This window comes from Lycorma delicatula, chromosome 1 (genome assembly GCF_047948215.1).
Source record: "Lycorma delicatula isolate Av1 chromosome 1, ASM4794821v1, whole genome shotgun sequence".
NCBI lineage: Eukaryota > Metazoa > Arthropoda > Insecta > Hemiptera > Fulgoridae > Lycorma > Lycorma delicatula.
Window position 1 is genome coordinate 18,009,145 of NC_134455.1, and position 12,266 is coordinate 18,021,410.

The 12,266-nt window shown below is 28.6% G+C and overlaps 1 protein-coding gene and 1 pseudogene across 2 annotated transcripts in view; one reads left to right on the plus strand and one right to left on the minus strand.

Moving 5' to 3' along the window:
* The window catches only part of LOC142329558 (5-hydroxytryptamine receptor 1-like), a 1,034,283-nt gene that overhangs the window by 814,644 nt on the left and 207,373 nt on the right, over positions 1-12,266 (plus strand). The window lies entirely within an intron of this gene.
* LOC142318494 (uncharacterized) lies at positions 1,348-3,682 on the minus strand (annotated as a pseudogene).

Consider the following 12,266-nt stretch of genomic DNA (forward strand, 5'->3'; position numbering starts at 1 on the left):
ATGTAATAAAAAACTCGTCACATTTTCTCAACTGTGTTGATTGAAAATACAGAAACTCTTGCCGACCCGATTTCATACTTTTAAGAACGAATTTGAAAGAAACTTCAGTATTTTACGCTTATCATTATTATTTATTATTCTACACAAACGAATTGCGATCTCAGAGCTAAGTTCAACTTTATCGGTTACGGTGAAAAAATTCTATAAAGAACTAAAATCAATTTCTGATTTTATCATCAATATTCTGAACTACAGAATGATCACTGATATGGGTTTGCATTGTGAATGCAAATCGTCTTTCAAAAAATCTGGTATCTGTCGTGTGTTTGCTAATAACCTTCTATCGATTGTATTCACTTATCTAATAAAAATTAATTTTTTTTTTAAAATAAAACAAACGTTTTTGTAATTTCGTGGCCAACTTTTTTTTTTGTAATTCATAAATCATTAGCTTCAATCCAATTTTTCCTAATTTTGATCATGCTAGTATAATGTCCTTTCAATAACTGCTCTTGATGAAATATTGCACTTATAACTTTATATTTTTTCCCGAATAGCTTGTAAGCATCATTAGACACTTTTTTTATTCTTTTAGTTTCAGTTATTATGCGTAAACATAGTGTCGTTTTCGAATTATTTTATTTGAACGATCAACCGTTTTTCTTAAGACTGAATTTCCATTCTACGTATGAAATCTGTTTCCACATTCAGCACATCTTCCTTCGACATGAGTTTTTTCACTAAAATTATGAATTAAATCTTGGAGACTTAAACTGTTATTTTTCTTTAAACTATCCGTTTTAATTTCAATGTGTAAAACTAAATTATTTTCTTTGTGCTCTGAAGCATACTTACATTTATCATTTGCACAAATAATCGTGTGTTGGATCGTGTGTTCTATAATATTCTTGAAAGATTCAACTTTGTCAATTAAATATGTTAAAAATTCAACAGCATTTTGATGTCGTTGAATATTGAAATTCTCATGTACAAATTTTCTTATTTCTATCGAGTCTACGTTTGCTTATTTATATAATTTTTAAGTGATGTATGTAATATATGATTTTTCGGAAATTTCAGGATCTCATTCTTTAATAATGAATAATTAAACAAACACTGAAAAACTGAATTAGCATGAAATGAACCTGAATCATTAGATAATCCGTGCAATTCTCTATCTTTTGCGTGGTTTATATTACTTGCATCATTATATTCTTGGCACTCATTGATGTGTTTAGGCATAAAGCAAATATCATCCTTGACTTTTTTTAAATTCATTTTTCCCTCTTCAAGAACTAGAAGATCAGGTCTATATTTACGTTTTAATTTCTTGTATTCATGTACTACTTAACTGGCCTTAATCGTGGATGGATAAAAATTAATCAACTGCAATCCCTCAATAGACGTTGTTCTTGAAAAAGCGACTTATGCTTGACCAACTGTAAAAATATTATTGCCAGCATCTACGAAGGCATTTTTTATACTCATTCCTTGTGATTTATATATGGTGATATCATAGCTTAAACATAGAGGAAGTTGTTTCCGCATGACGAAAACTTTGTCCTTAAATTCAAATTTAACACTTACTCTTTCAACATGTTCTTCCTCAAAAAACATTATCGTTACTTGTTGAACAAGATTTTTATTATCAACGTCTCTTTTTATACGATTTACAATCCCTGTGGTGCCATTAATTAGTCCTTGAGATACATTTATATTTCTAATTAACATGAATTTAGCACTAATTTTTATAGTAATGACCTTAGGAAGATCTCCAGTCTTAGAATAATTTTCATCATCTGATTTTAAAGCTTTATTGATTTTTTCCCTCAAATATGTTGCACAGTCTAATGAATTATAAGCAACTAATTCAATTTCTTCAGAAGAAATGCGTTTTAAAATTTTAGTATTTAATGTTTCGCACATATAATAAGTTGATACAAGACATAACCTATCTATTGGTATTTTATCGATGTAATTGCACAATTTGAGCAAATTATTATAGTAGTCAGTATTTGTAAGAAAAAATTTTCTAGAATTTAGTTATTTTAGATCGTCATTGTTCAAGTAATCGATTCTAAATCGAGATAGCATTTTTCAATATTCTAAATCGTTTTTTTTCGCATACTGACAGTCAGTTCATAGTAATGGAAAAGATTTTTCATAAATTAAAGGTACCAAATGATTCTAAGTGTTTGTTAGTATTATCTGAAGTAATCTTGTTGTAAGTTGGATTTCCACGCATTGTTTGAAGTTGCAACAAATCTCCAAATTATAAAATGTGTTGTTTTTCAAACTAACAATTTTGTTCATCAGAAGTCTTGAATATTTCACGTAATCTAAGATTTATATACATGAAAGTTACATAAGATGCCATCGAAATTTCATCAATAATGATTAAAGGCGTGTTTTTCAATGCCATGTCTGACAATGGTTTATATTTTGGAGTAGCATGATGTTCTAAAGGCAGTTAAAAATGTCTGTGGATTGTTAGTCCTTTGATGATGTGCAAAACGATACCAGTTGGAGCAGTTACAGCAATACTTTTATTCAGTTGTTGTTAATCGGACATCTTATTGCGTGGATAAGAAAACTCTTACCGGTCCCTCCTTCACCACTAACAAAAAGTTTTAAAATTTGGTCATTATTGTTTTCTACGCATTTTGTTACTGTATAAAACATACATTTTTGATTTTAATTTAATTGCGCAAGAATATTACCATCTCAAAATCTTCCGAGTTTTCAGTTTCTCTGTAGTCTTTCATTGCTTCATCGGCCTCTATATGGAAACATTCTGATTCATCGATTATTTCCGAGTCTTTTTCGTACTCTTCTATTTTATTTCTAATCTTTTCCTCAATATACTCAAAAGCCTTTTAAATTTCCATTTCATGGTATGCCATTCCTTTTTGTAAACTATGTTGTAGACTCTGGAATGACTCTGCATATGTGCTGTATCCATATTTCAAAGTTTCTGACTTTCTCCCGGGTTTGAATAACAATAATAAACTGTATTAGTACTTTTCAGGTTTTGAAGATTCACATTGTATCTATAATGATTTAAAAGACATGAATTTAAACCTTTCTTGATAAATTTTACGTTAGGTAGCTTGTAAAATTCTCCATTGCTATCTGGGAGTCTGTCAATTGTATAATCGAAGCATTTAACGAAATCATACAAAGAGTAGCCATCCAATTCTTTTGGTCTCGTAGGACAATAGTCGTCTATAATATTCGAATAGAAAAATATCATTAGAATCTTTATCTAACAATTTAATTTGTTCTTAGGTTTCAATATCTTGGCCCCGTTTTCATTTATATTATCCCATTTGAGTGTAGTCTTACGGTCCGTACCATAAAGAGAATTTTCTTTCATTATAACAGATGCTTCTAAAGCTCCACACTCTCTATTGGTTAATGCTCTAAGAGCGAAATTCCATAGCCGACTGCACAATGAAGTTGAATTTTTAATATTGTCCAAATGATCTTGGGCAACATTGCTCCTCTTTCCTTTTGTTTCATATTTTGTAATGCATCTATTGATGATTTTGGATTTAACACCACAAAATTGAATATCCACATTTACTTCCCATGTAAGTAATATCGGTGGATTGTAATAATTAATGTATTCTTTACTTTCATATCTTGGTAAATCATACAATTTATTTCTTATTTTCAACATTTTCTTGCCCGCAATGGAAGATAAAACATCCCTCAAAACAAGAGTATCAGTCCAAGGTCATGAAAAACCAAATCTGCAAACTTTGATGAAACCTTTCATTGTTTTTTTTGTTATTACTTTGGCAATAAAAATTGTGATTATGTCTTTGATGAGTATTAACACGTAGGTAAAAAATTGGTGAAAGACATTTATCTAGAATATTATATGTTCGTAGATTCCCCTATTATAGGAGGGAGCATTTTCCTCCCACTACAATAAATCAAAATGTTGTGTTCCTCTATTCTAATATTCCCGCCGCCAAAAGTAGTGCGTAATTTTTCCTAAAGGATTATCTTCTGAACAAATAAATCTTGAAACTAATACTGGAACAGCTGTAATTAAATGTACATCTGACAATTTATCCATGCGAGGATAAAATGTCAGATTCACAAAATGTCAAATGCACTAAAAAATTGTTAAAATTATGTTTGCTAGAAAGTTTTTAATTATTATTTTATAATTGTTTTGCTATTTTAAACAATATATTTTAGTTTAGCCTTATATCACTAAATTGATTTTTAAAATTATAACCAAGTTTTTACTTGAAAAAATACGAATTCGACGTATACTTTTGTATAATATCAGCCTAATAATGACCTAATTAAAAAAATTAAATATTATTCGTTGTTAATATTTACTTATTTATTGAAGGTAAAAATTTCAAATCACAAGTTATGTTGCACCGAAGATATTAAAAAGCATTGTTGTTTTGTGTTAATATTGTTAAGAATGAATGCATCACAATTGTAATTCATATTACATATGAAACTAATACTATGTAGCTCATGGTCAAATTGAAAAGATTTTACCAAATGCATTGAAAAAAATTTAACCTAAGTTAAAGAGCAAGATTCAACTGAAGAACAGCAAGAATATACTCAATCTGAAATTATGCGATTGGTTGATTGGACGATGTATCAAGTCTAGTGAACAACTATTCATCTGTTAATAGTAAGATTCTTCTTATTTTTATGAAAAAACAACAAAATTCTCATCAAATAAAGCACTTCTAAACGAAAAAAGATCTTCATGAATGAAAATCTTTTTTTCGTCTTTTTTACAAAAATTTGTCTTTTCACGAAACTTATATATATTTCGAATATGAGCTAAATCTGACCATGAATACAATTTTTCGAAATATAACGACCCCAGCGCCACCAAATATTTCCAATTGTAGAATAACAATTTTACCAATTTATTTCTGTTTTAATTTTTCATTTTTTAATATAACTAATATAATCTCTTTTAAATATTATTATTTCAAGTATACATTATCAAGTTTTTGTACGCTACCTAGTACTATCAAGTTCTGCTAACTAGCGACGCAATTCGTAAACGGGTTAGAAGAAAATATCAGGGTTAGAAGAACAAAACTTTCACATTTTCAAATTAAAAAAGGTGAAATTACAAAGATTATCACATATTTATAAATATTTATTTTGTAAATATTGTTCTTCTTACGTAATAAAGTAAATTTAAATATATTTTGCTGACATTGATAAAGTACGATATTTAAAACATTCATTTCCATTTTATTTATTTCTATACAATTTAACTAAATCTTATGATAATTTTAGTTATTCTAAAGTATTAAAACAAACAACCAATTCTCTGTCCTTCATTAGTTTCGATTTTCTCCTAAAAAAAAAAAATCAGAAATAAAAAATTATATGCCTATTTTTGAAACAAGGTATTGGTTTTTGCCATTAAATCTTATAAGTTTACTTTATTTCTACAAACATTTTCAGCGGGTAACAAATGTCAAAACTAATTATTAATTATGTTAAAACTAATTATTAAAACAAAATATTTAGACGTTATTTAGTTGCATTTTTCTTTCATTAGTTAGTTTTGTTATAAGTCATTGGTTTGTCGGAAGAAGTTTGAATAAATTTTCGACGAAAATAAAAATATTTTAAATATTAATATGGCTTGTATTTTTAGGTAATATAAATGTATTTCCTTATTAATTATTGTATCGAATAATTTAGATTTCTAAAAGTCAACGATTTTATTCGATATCATCGTTTAGCATGTAGATTGTTTTTTATGTAAAATGATTTAACATAAATAAAGCACAAATTAAGCAACTCATAACTTTACCTATAAGCATTATTAATGTCCATTAATTAAAATAAGAAGAAACATTTTATTTAACTTGTTTTGAGTAGTTATTGCTGACTTCCTGAAAACTACTTTACAGTTTTGTATTATTCTTCGTGTCCAATTTTTTAAAAAATTACCTAAATACCAGGGTTATTTTTTTTCAAGGTCCGATCGATCACGAAATTAAAACCACAGTGAAAATAAAAAAAAATTATTTGTAACAAGTACTTACATAGTTACGCTATTTCTCTACATAATCGCCACTCCGATTTAGACATTTGTCGTAACGTGGTAACAACTATCCAATAACCTCGTCAAAGAACGGAGCCGCCTGTGCTTTCAGCCATTTTTCTACACTGGTCTGCAGGTCGATGTCTGTGCCAAAATATTGTTCTACGTTTCATGTGAGCAAAGAGGTGAAAATAGGATGGAGCCAAGTCCGGGCTGTATGATGGGTGATCAAACACTTCCCAACGAAAACGCTGCAGAAGCTTCTTTGTTGCAGCTGTAATGTGCAGCCGAGCATTGTCATGGAGAAAGACAATGCCTGATGACAACATTCCTCTCCGCTTATTCTGAATTGTGGCTTTTTCACAAAGTTGTCTCCTAGCCGGCGTTTGACTTTGTGAAACGCTGGCTAGGAGACAAACGCTGGCCACTAAGATCACCAGACCTCACGCCATGTGATTTATTTCTCTGGGGTTACGTGAAAGATAAGGTGTTTACCCCACCAATTCCACACGATATCGCTGAGCTTAAGGATCGCATAATCAATGCAATCAACTCTATCGAAAGTGACATGTTAGAACGAGTTTGACAAGAGCTAGACTTTCGTGTTGATGTGTGCCGTGTCACCAGTGGAGCACATATTGAACATTTATAGATTTTAACAAAAACTTTTTGAATCCCTGAATCACCTCGTATAACTTTCATTTAGGTAAGTGAAATACTTTTTTTGTACTGAATTTTTGTAACTCCAAAGAACATTATGAAACGCCCTGTTTATATAAATAAATGAAAACCTTTAAATTGACGCATATACAAAAATCTATATTTTCCTTTTTTTACGGTTAGATAACAACGAGTTAAAACTGATTCAAATTAAATTTAAATTAAATTAATTTCAGAGTCAGTTTTACTTTAAATAAGCAAAGAAAATAAATTCGAAAAATATAAATGATAGATGAATGAATGAGAAAGTGGATAATAAATCTTTGTATCAAAACTTGAAATCATTAAAACTAGTCGTTATGTAAATATTTTAATATTATTATTAGTCGTTAAAATATTTTACTATAATTTCTCTAAAAAGCTGTTGAAAAAAAATACATGTGTAGGGAGGTAAAAATAAATTATTGTCTGTGTTTTTAGAGTTTTAAATTTAAAAAAAAAATTTGTTCGGAATTTCATGACTAAATAATTAACTGACTGGGAACGTATAACAGAACAGCAAAACTTTTCTACTCCTGCTAGCCTTTTAGTAAACATTAGTCCGGACGCTCTGGGGATACTGCAACCAGTGTATGCGGAGTTTCATTGTTTTTTTTTGTTTTTTTACCGCAACGGTACCATAATTAGTTTAAAATTATATTAGTATGAAATTGACGAATTGAGTGTTCGCAATAATTAATTTACTAATGATTATAACTTATCTAATTATCACCTGATGATGATTATCTGATGATAACACCTGATAAAATAAGCTTCTAGTAATACATAATGAGGAGAAAATAATAAATTTGTTTTAAAATTAATAACTAAAGATGCTAAAAAAAAGAAGAAGTAATTTATCTTAGATAGATTTATTTATCTTAGATATTATTTGAATTTGATTCTTTTTTTCCACTTTTTCTCAAAGTTTATTAAATGAAACTGAAGATTTTATAAATTAGTTTTTCTAATATCTACAATAACTTTATTACAACATTCGTATATTAGATGCTATCTACAGTGGTTTTTTTAATGACTCCAAAATTGTCTTCTCTTTCGCTTATGTTACAACTTACAAAATTTTTAATAATTTCTCTGATTTTACTATGAATTTCCTTCAAGCGACTTTTACTTTATAATAATTTTATCGGGAATTGTTACACAAATTAAAATTAAAACAATGTTCAGCGAACAATAAATATATGCGTCATACAAAAAAAGTATTGCGGCAAATAGATGAAGAAAGAAGCATTTGGAAAAATATAGTTAAAAGAAGAGACAGACTTATAGGCCACATACTAAGGCATCCTGGAATAGTCACTTTAATATTGGAAGGACAGGTAGAAGGAAAAAATTGTGTAGGCAGGCCACATTTGGAGTATGTAAAACAAATTGTTGGGGATGTAGGATGTAGAGGGTATACTGAAATGAAACGACTAGCACTAGATAGGGAATCTTGGAGAGCTGCATCAAACCAGTCAAATGACTGAAGACAAAAAAAAAAAAAAACAAAAAAAAAAATATTGTACACTGGATAAGTAATCGCCTTCTATACGAACAAAAGAAACTGTGTTTGTTCGCCGGTATTAATAACTCTTAGTACCGGCGAACATAAAGACAATTTAAATTGACCAACCGGAAAGTAACAATGAAGCGGCTGATTACTAAGTTACAAATAGGAAAGTACAATAATGACAATATTATTGTAATTATGTACTTTAATAAAATTGCTGGAACATGAAAAGGTTTTGAAGAAAAAATGTGATTAGTGGTAGGTATTTTCAAAAACAAATTCAGTGTTGCGACATCATGGTGATAAAGCCGGATTAATTCCCTTCTCCACGTTGCCAGATGGTATCAGCTATTGAAAAATCCTAAATAAAATGTTACATAACAGGAAAAAAATCTTAAGAAAAAAAAAAAATAATCTAAACTAAAATTATCTTAATAATGACATAACAACAATAAAACAACTTATATGTGTGATTTACGTTTCATGTCCAGTATCTAAAAAAATATAGTCAATTAATCTATATTGGAATTTTTTATGGTTGTCCTGCGCTATCCTCCCTCATTTATTTTGTGCGTGTTTCGAGCAGAAAAATGTCTGGAAAAATATATTAAAATTCTTAGATTGTTATTTTATATTTAAAAAGAGTTAACAAAATATGTGCAAATAAATAAAACTGTCCAATTTTTCTAAGTATAAAAAATATAGTATAATTACTATCTGAAAATTAACTTGAAATTAAACTTAAATTAACACTATCTTAAACTAAAACAGTAAGGAATGAAGATGAATTTGAGTTATAATTTTAATTATTAAAATTTTTCATACGTGCAGCAACAAGCATAATCGTGAGATAATGACTATCAATACGTTGGTAGGGGGGATAAAGGAAGACGACCGTTTCTTATCTTTTATTTTTTTTTAGAAAATGCCTTAAAATAAATTACTGTTTTCAAAATTTGAATAGGTTATGAGAATAAAAATGAAAATCAATGAAAGCGTATTTATGCATTATATGTTTATTGTAAAATTATTTTATTGTTACTGTTAAGATAAATGTACAAATAGTTACCCACTGTTAAATTTCATATCAGATTTAATTTCATACAAGAATTAAATAAGATTCTGCTATTCAAAAAATCGTACACGTTTTACACTATTTACAAATACACAATTTTTTTTTTTTATCAGTGAAAGCTTTAAGTAATTACTTTAATGAATTATTTGTTTGTTCACTTGTATTTTGTTAAATAAATAACGTTTCCTATTTTGTTGTACAAATAGCTAATTCATTAATCATTAGTGACCTTTTAAAGAAATTAATGTTCTTGAATGTTGTAATAAAATCTTTAAAATTTAATTATATTTATCCGAATTTCTAAAAATAGATTTAGTAAATGCTAACTTCATTTCTCAGAGTAAATAAACAAAGGGAATAAACATTGTGAAGACACTAAAGTAAAATTTTATCGTCTCCAGTAAAAAATTGCAAAATTAAGTTCAATATTAAGTTAAATAACAGTGAGACTTACATAAATAAATATCTATCAAAAGGATATATTTACCGGGTGGCTGAAAATTAACTTACACCTCTCTCTAATATTTTTGTAATTGATATAACAGGATGCGGTTACAACATTCTTCCTTGTACTGAGGGATTACATCTATGAACCTAAATTTCACTCTTTTAGATTTTTCGGATGGGTGGCGGGGGATGAGGTCAACTCAATAATCTAAAATGGGACCAATTGATATATCGGTTAAAAGAGTTCGATGAGAAGAGGAAAATGATAAAATTAAAACGAGAGTATGATAACTCAATCGAAAATGGCGGACAACAATGTGTTTGTTTCAGAGAACTAGAATTACGGTTGTATGCTCCCCCTTAATTTATTTTTTTTATTTTTGTGTTTTGAGGTATTCTGATTCTCTCTTAACAAATCTTCTCCGATAAGATAGGCTAACTCAGTAAGCCTAAATTTACAGAATTTGGCTTTCAGGGCGTTCGGGGGCAGAGGTAGTGATCATGTGATACAAAAAAAAACGGTATCAAAAAAATAATAAATTCTGACTACATAAACCAAAATTGTGATCGATCTCATATGTCATTACGTTAATTAAAAATAGAAAAAAATTAGTTGTTGCAATTTTTCAAATACTTCTTTTAATAAAACTTACATTGAAGAATTTTATTTAAGTAAATAACCGTTGGCAATTTAATTACTTTTTCATGTGTAAATAATTCAATTTTTTATTTAAAACAAAGTCCTATAATCTCATGAATTAAAATTGACCTAATAAAACTATTTCTGATAAAGAATGTTACTGGTTTTCACCTCACATTAAATGTTCATACTGCTCTCCTTGTTCCTCTATGTAGTAACATCGACGCCAGTCGAAAGCTTTTTCCACACTGTGAAAAATTTTCTCTCACATTATGAAATAAAGGTTTTCCGTCTAGTCTAAGAGCTATCTCAATCAAATTGTTGAGAGCTAGAATTATCTGCTCGTTCAGGTAAGCACAGTACGTATCACCATATATGTTACCATTAATGACAAAGGGTCGAATAATTTGATACCTAATATAACCAACCTTTATATTTAACCACTTTGGATGCTTGACATGACTGTCACGATAGCAGTGAGGGCTTTTCTTGGACTAGTACATACTACTATGTGTATTAACAGTTCCATATACTATATGAGATTTCGTCAGATAACATTATGTTGAAGCAAGAAATAGTTCTTGCTGTTAATTTCTGTGTCAAAATTTAGTTGAATTCAACTTTCTTACAAAAGTATCTTCAATAAGTTCTTGTACTAATTGAATCTCGTATGAATAGTATTTACGTTTTTTTAATACTTTTTGTACTGACCATGTAAGTAAATTAATAATTTGTGAAGGGTTTAAATAGTCAGAATTTTATTTATTTTTGATAATATTGGGTTGCCTCACAAAGACTTTTAAAACAAAGTATCAAGTTATCATATGTGCCATTTTAGATCTTTGAGCTGCCCCTGCCGACACACCATCTGAAGGCTGAATTCTCTAAACTGGGACTTAATAAATTAGAGTCATTTATTAGAGAAGATTTCCAAAGAAAGAATACGGGATACCTCAAATGATATTTTGGATTGGGCGATCAGAATTTTGCTTTAATTGTAAAATTTTTCTTTTAAAAAGATAGGACAACTAATAAAAATCATCTTATAAATGATCATTGGTCCTATTTGAAATTATGTAGTTACCCCCCAGCCAGAGGCAAGCCAAAATTCTTAAACCGTAAAATATACGTCAATGAAGCAAACCTTCTCTACAAAGACGAATGCCGCAAACCGCATCTAGTTAGTTACCTAAAATATTGAAACAGTTAAAATGGGATGTAATTTACTTTTCAGCCATTCGATATAAAAAAATATATTAAAATACGTAAAAATCAGTCACTGTATACACAAATATCTTTTTTGTATAAAATAAATAATTTTCAACCCCACTGTCTGATAGCTGCCAACAAAACATCAAAAAATAATATTTCAGTTTTTTCCAATCGCAATCCTTTTTCTTTGTTTTTGTCATGTTGTAAAACAACTCTTTCGTTTAAGTATATTTTACTGATAGTATTGAATGGGGTTTTTTATTGAAAGAAAGTTATTTTTAACAAATTCCTAATTTTTTCTTTCAATATTTTAATTGTATTTTTTTTATTGAACTGCAGATGTGTAAGTTGTACGGTCAAAAAATTGTTTAAACAATGTAATTTTAATTTACATTCGATTTTTTCTTTTTTTAGCAAGATACGACCCTTAGCTAAATTTGAGCTCTTTATTAGATTTTTTTTTTAAGTAGACTGTTTGAAGATTTTTAATTCTTTTATATCTATTGTTTTTGCAGAAAGTACCATAGTAAAAGAATATCACAATTCAATTAACTGTGTTTCCGATGAAAGGATTTGATTCAGAATAAGACAACTAAACTAATAAATGAAGTAACTCACTGCA